This window comes from Hipposideros armiger, unplaced genomic scaffold (genome assembly GCF_001890085.2).
Source record: "Hipposideros armiger isolate ML-2016 unplaced genomic scaffold, ASM189008v1 scaffold_390, whole genome shotgun sequence".
NCBI classification, from domain to species: domain Eukaryota; kingdom Metazoa; phylum Chordata; class Mammalia; order Chiroptera; family Hipposideridae; genus Hipposideros; species Hipposideros armiger.
In genome coordinates, this window is record NW_017731740.1 from 776,728 (window position 1) to 783,792 (window position 7,065).

The 7,065-nt window shown below is 43.8% G+C and overlaps 1 long non-coding RNA gene across 1 annotated transcript; it reads left to right on the top strand.

The window, feature by feature from the left end:
- The first annotated feature begins 297 nt into the window (after window positions 1–297).
- On the top strand, window positions 298–1,393 carry LOC109393820 (uncharacterized). Its single transcript, XR_002126331.1, has 3 exons — window positions 298–613; window positions 1,052–1,177; window positions 1,314–1,393. It is a non-coding gene; the product is annotated as an uncharacterized LOC109393820 (long non-coding RNA).
- The last annotated feature ends 5,672 nt before the right edge of the window (window positions 1,394–7,065 follow it).

Below are 7,065 nucleotides of genomic sequence, written 5' to 3' on the forward strand. Positions count from 1 at the left end.
CTTTGACTCTGGGAAGCCTTTTGAGCCACTCATTAAGTAACAAGACTCCACAGACTTCCGTTTGTTTTTTTTTTCCCCTCCATTGACATCTTCCAAGGAAAATGCTGCATGATATGATTTTCAAGGCTAATTTGCCTTTTTTTGTCTTAAGCAGTGTCCTCTGCTACAAATTAGCCTCCCATACCTCCCTGAGCTAGAGAGGCTCCTTCAAAATTCCTAACAGGCAGCCTGGTGGAGAGATGGGAGGGAGGAAGGGCGGGAGGAAGCGAGGGAGAGAGGTAGAGGGTGTCTGTCTTCGCATACATGTGGTGCAGGCAGGGAGATCTGAGCGCTCCCAGAACAGGCAGTGTAATCACATGTTCCTCGGAAGTACAGTAGCCCTGCCGGGCACTAAGCTTGCCAGTCCACTTGGGGAGGAAAAGTAGATTTTGGGGATGGTGGAAAGGTCTGTTCATAACTGACTTCCTCCTCAGTTATGATGAGGGCATTTGCTGATCTTCAGTGACCGCCTGGTGCTGGTGGTCAGGCTTGGCTCCCTGGTTCCCAGATACTTGATTCTGCAACAGGGACACACCTTTCTGCAGGAAAGAAGACACTGACCAGATTGCAAGCGGTAGGTTGTGACATTCAGCATGTTTATGCAGCAGAATTGCTGAGAGATGCAGAGAAGGGGGGTGGGGGGTGTTGTTCGGGGCTGGTTGATTTATCTGCACTAGGGAACGTTTTATATTAATTGTCAGTTAAAAGAAGAGTTGCTGCCTAGGCTAAGGGATCAGTTAAAAATTCAGTGTTCTGAGCTTTTTATATTTGTGCTTGATGTGGTTTCTGTGCTTGTGCAGCTTAGCATAGAAGCCAGGCAGGGCTCACCTTTAAATAACCTGCAGCTTCTTATTTTCCTTCTTTTTTTTTTTTTCTCCCTCCCTAAGCCCGGTTCCCACCCCTTCTTCCCAACATCCCCCTGACCTTCCCCCCAACCCCATGTAAAATGTGGCCTGTCTTCCTCCTGAGCCTTTTGCACCCTGAGTCTGGATTTCTGGCTGCTTTTCTGCAGGTGTTTATGGATGCTTTGCAGTCACCCAGGGCCCAGGCGAACTGACTGTGCAGGAGCATTTGTGCATGGGAATCAGAGACCATGGCCGTGCAGCTGGTGCCGGACTCTGCGCTCAGCCTGCTGATGGTGAGTGCTCCGGGAGGAGGTGGGGCCCAGGCAGCGCCCAGCTCCAGCCTCTCCCGCATCACACGCGCCTGTGGTCTGCTGCTGCTGCCAGAGCTGCAGACATGTTTTAAAAAAAATGCTCTGTTTTATCCTGCAGGCTCTTTGGAAGCGATTTCTTGAGTACAGAGTATCAGCCATGACAAAGCACTCCCAGGGAAAAGAAGCATTGGATGTGCCATTTTAGAAACTTGTTGCTTAACGCTATTTTGAGAGATGTGCTTGCAAACAGGTGCTATGAGCCCCTGGAAATGCGTTCCCACCAACGCCGCCCCCTGGCTCTCAGCATCCTTCCCCTTCCCCCACACCCCCACCCCATGCCTTTTGCTTCTAAATTGAGGTAATCGTGTTTGTGTGATGTTTTTATATATATATATATATCTTCTCATGGCAATGGTGGAATTTTTTTGCCCACAGGGCAGTTGAATAGGATTTCTTTCTACGTGCCCACGTATCTGCTCAGATTTCCCTGTAGAAGCAGCTGAGGTGGTTTGCGGTGGCCTTTTGTGACACTGGAGCTGGAGGAAGCTTGTCTCCCACTTGTCATTGCTAGGGAGACCCTGGCAGGCCTTGTCCCAGCGTTCGTCCCTGTGTGGACCACTGACCCACTATAAGTAGATCTGTGATTTCCACCATGTTCATAGGGCCGTTGCTCTTGGCATATTTAAGCAAACAAGGACAGTGGCATCACCTTGTTTTAACCTGATTGACTTTTTGCTTGACACTAGGTTCAGTTTGCTTTTGCCGTCCTGTTGCTCCTCCGTCCTTCTCAGGAGCAGCCCCTATGCCAGGGCACTGCTGACGGAAGTAACCCCTGCCAACTTGGTGGGGGGGATGTTTCTCACAGTTACACAGGAGATGTTATGAACAAAGCATAAGTGCTTCTGCTGTGTATATTGATCTGTGTTTTCTGACTGAGGAGAAGTACAGCTTTGCGAGGCCTCATGAATTTAGGAAGGCCACTTGGCAGTGAAATAAGTGAGGAGCCTACTCCCCGGGTGGCCAGTCTCATCAAGTTAAGAGGGACGGATGTCTTGGTTCTTGGTTACCCCAAATGTTGTTTAGGCCACAGAGGCATTTTAAATGCCTGAGGTCTCATGGGCCTCTGCTGACTTCCGATTTCACTGTGGGGAGAAGCATTGGAAAGAATGAAGGGTGTTTTCTGGAGAAATGACCCTTTACTCATCTTCCTCCCTTCACTAATTTTATTGTCTGATGATATTTTATCCTCATGGTCTACCTGTGGTCATAGAAGTGGATGCAAAGACACTGAGTATTTGTGACTGTGGCAGGCACTGAAGTGGCAGGACCAGGAGACCCCTGGGAAACTGGGAGTCTGGGTTCTATGCAAAAAAATATAAGTGCATGTGCTCAGATGCAGGTGTACACATGCGTACCATTTAATAGCATTAAATAGAAGTAAATCCTGCATGATGTTAATATGGAGAAGAAATGTGTTCTTGAAACTTAGTTCCAGGGAGAGCTGGGCCTGCTTACCTCCAGATTTCTGAACACTCAGGTGTGTGTCTGTTTTACTTGGGCCCTCCGGATAAATCTTCGGTACCCAAGCAGCATGCAACTCAGCATCCTGGTCCAGCTGCTCCTGCCACACACACACACTCGTGTTCTTCTGCCCCTGGGCCTTCCAAATATTATGGTCGCAGTTCTGGGGGTCGTCTCTGCAGCTCAGACTTTATCTTCCGTCGTTGGCAGCCTCTGCTCTCAGATCTCTCCCTCATGTTCACCTCCTGCCCGGATTAAAGGATTGTGTGCGTGTCTCTGTCGGAAGCCTGCAAAATAGCTCTTGACACTGTGATGGACCGTAAGATTAAAGAATCCTGGAGTGCTGTGTGTAATTGGAGTCAAAGCATGTTTTCCGGTTCACTACTGGTTCTGGGGGATTTTCCCCTGTGGACGTCATTGCTTTTTCCATTGTTAAGGGTAAACCCCAAAGTAACTGCTTCCCTGACCTATTGCACGATGAGTCTCAAAGTTTATGGGCAAGTCAAGGAGGAAAGAAAGACGGAAAAGGGGCCATTTAGCACAGTTGCTTTGGCTGTGAGTGCAAGAAGGAAGCTGTAAACATTATTATTTATTAGCTAATCAATCAGCTCATTGGATCTCAGTATTTATGGAGTGCGGCCAGCTGAGGAAACTATTATAGCAAAGTGTAAGAGCAAGAGCGGGAGAGACCTTGTAAACAGCCCATCTGGGGGGAGGTCGATATCAGGTGGCCTGATTGCAATTTTGATTCTGTGCCATAGAGTCACTGGGCTTCAGGGAGCCAGGGGAGAGCATTTGGCTACACCCCTTGCTTTTGGATAAAGAGGCACAGGAAATTACATTCAGTGTAGGCTGTAATGTTCCAGGGCAGAGTGTGTATATTTGGTTATGGAAAGGGCAGCAGAGTCTGGGGTTGGAGATGGTGTGCTCTCTTCCCAGCTTTGCCGTTTAGTGGGTGATGCTGGGCATGTCGCTTCCTCTCTCTGTGCCTTAGTTATTTGCTAATGCAGGGATCGTACTCATCACTAGGGTCCCTTTCAGCTCAGTTAAACACCATTTAAGACCTTTAGGAATGGTGTCTAGCACAGAGCTCCTTGACAGGCAGCTCTGACACCTCATTCAGCACTGTCTTATTTGCACCCTAGCATATGACCAGTGTTGCTTTTAGATGGTGGGATTTGTTCCCATCCATATGGCTTTTATGTCAGGACAAGTATGTTTCATATTATTTGCTGGAATGCACGATCAGTAGGGTTCATTCACACTGCTGTCAGGAGTCCTACCCCACAGGAGCCTGATTTATTCTGCTGGACAAGGGCAGGTGACCCCTGAGAAGTACCGGAGGTGACTTTCCAAGTGGGTGCTGGGTTCGGGCACCTGGGAGGGGTCTTGCATTGTGGGCACATACTGACTGGTGATAAGAGCATGTTACTGATGCTTTCAATGCAGAGTTATCACAGGGGGTGATGAGCGCACATACAGGATGGAGCCCCTCAAACAGTGAGGAAAGGTGGAGTTGGAGAGAGGACAGGTGCCCATGGCGGACACAGCCTCACAAGTCATGAAAAGCCCAGCTTTGCAGAAATATTGGGAGCAAGAAAAGATATTGCTGTGCTCACCACACTGTTGGGAGCCTTTAGCCCAATGTGACTAATTGTGGAGTAGAAAGCTCTTATCTGTGTGCCATTTGCTGAAGTCACATGGGTTGGAGACCGCTGCAAGGCCTGGAATGTACTAGAACCAGGGATTCGGTCATGGTTTCTAATGACAGGATACAGGCACATAACTGAGAGGCTATAGAAGTGGCATTATGACATTTTGGCTCTTAAACTCTGACAAAGGCTCAGACAACTGGATTAAAATTGTTTTTAATATAAGTTAGCTGGTAAGTTAGCATAGTAATGCAAATTATGCTTTTCTGCAAAGTATCTTTACATACATTATCTCATCCAATCCCTTCAAGAACCGTATTTTTAAGACAAAAAAAAACATTTATAATCAGAATTTGAGAACCTGTCAGTGGTTGGTCACACAACTAAAATTGATGCCACAAAGTCTCAAAGCTGAGGTCCTCAGACTTTCAAGCCAGTGCTTTCTCTGATTCCATCATCAGAGTTTGAGAACTTGAGTACCAGGATCTTCTAACACTTTGGTTCAGCCCCTCGAAAGGGCCTCACCTCTGAGCCATTTTGCATTTTCCACGTTTCTAAGCAGGTAATGCTGTCTTTCTGTTTGTCATTCTTCTTTTCCATGTTGAAATGTAAAATCAAAAGTGATACCAGAAGCCTGGCTCAAGACACCTGGTTTGACTCTAGCAAGAAGAAATATATTTATATCCATCAAAGACTTGCCATGTTTTCAAAGTTCTATTCTCTTGGACTCTGTTTCTAAGAAATTACCAAGAGTCATGTTTTACAATAGAAAGACATGTACAAACTCTAATTCATAAATCAGAGAAATTAATGTTTGATTATTCCCAATGAATGAAGGGTATAAATTTGATTATCTTAAAGATTCTTTTCACTCAAAAAATTTCATTTCAGATTTCTGGGATCCTCTCTCTCTTTTTTTCCCCGAGTCATTGTTTAGTACTGTTAAAATTTTCCATGGCTACCTTACTCACTGACATCATAGTCCCTAAATTCCCAGGGCTATAAAACTAATATAAAGGTATATTGATGTGTAACACTTTGAGACAAACAAGCTTAAGATAAGAATGCTTAGAAGTTTATGTGTTTCCAGAAAATGTGTTCATTTTCTTCCTGACCATACCTTATGTTAAAATTTTAGTGGTACATTAAAAGTTGCCAACTCCTTGTTGTTGTTTTTTTCTTAAATTTTTATTAAATTTATTGGGTGACATTGGTTAGTAAAATTATATAGGTTTCAAGTGTATAATTCCATAATACATCATCTATATATCACATTGTGTGTTCACCACCCAGAGTCAGTTCTCCTTCCATCACCATATATTTGATCCCCTTTACTCTCATCTACCACCCCCCTACCCCCTTACCCTCTGGTAACCACTAATCTGTTGTCTGTGTCTATTATTTTTTGTTTGTTTGTCTTGTTCATTTGTTGCTTTCAGTTTCATATCCCACATATGAAGTAAAGTCATATGGTTGTTGACTTTTTCTGTCTGACTTATTTCACTTAGCATGATAATCTCAGATCCATCCATGTTGTCTCACAGTATTTCATCTTTTCTATTCTACTTCTTAAACCATGCAAGAACCCATTTCCCTTTCTAGTCGGTGATGTTTGAATACTGTCTGATGTAAGACTTTGGTACAACTTTGATCACCCAAATGAAAAAATTTATATATGATAGAAGAAAGTCTAACAAAGCCAAAGATTAAAGTTTATGTGGTTAAGTTTTCATGGTTAACGATGAAAAATTAATTTTTACATAACCGTTTAACACTATTAAGAGAGGCGGTGTATTTAAAAGATGTTTCTTTTTCACAGGTACTTCCTATTTAAATCCCTGAATTAAAAAAGAATATAATATTTCAGTGAAATTTGTTTGGGGATTGTCTTGAATAAACCAGCTTTCTGGTCTGTTTTGAATAGATTCCAATGGATAACCTGCTGTCCTATAACTTTATCTCTTTCATTTTATTTTCTTTCATATAGATTCTTCTTTCCTCAGCCATTTTTCTCATTTGGACATTTTTTCTTTTTAATTAACAAAAACATACATGCTAAGTGTCTACTCTGTATGAGAAGAATACAAGCCAGTTGCTGGTTTTAGAGAACTGACAATCTAATTGGAGAGATAAGATAGAAAATGTGGAGACGATAATAACAAGGAATTCACAGAACAGCTTCAGAGAGTTATGTTGGAACTATAATAACACAATGTGTAACCCATCACCAAGTGAGCCCTGGGTGCTCTGAGTTCAAAGGCCCTGGGACGCACTGCTTGTCAGCATGGAGAAGCTGGTTCTTTAAGTTTAGGAAACATGTTGAGGGATGGATGAGTTAAGAGAGTGGATTTGAGGTGAGGAGAGTCAATTCATTATAGTAGAGTTTGGATTGTGTTCGGGAGATGGGAAGTCCACTGGTTTGGACAGAGTTGCTGTAGGTGACAAAGGGCTACATGCTCAGAAAGGCAGGCTGGAGATGTGACCAGGTTCCTAGTTCTATCACTATACCCTAATTTTTCTCTACATTTGACCCATGACAGGTCTCTAATCAGAATTTCTGATAACACCGTGGATTTTCTCCAGATCCCAGTTGGCAAAAGGCATAGAATAAAATTGAGTTCTGTCTTGAGGAATCTTACTCTTGCATTGATAATAATAATCCTTCTGTTTTTCAAAGTGCTTTTGCATTTATTGTCA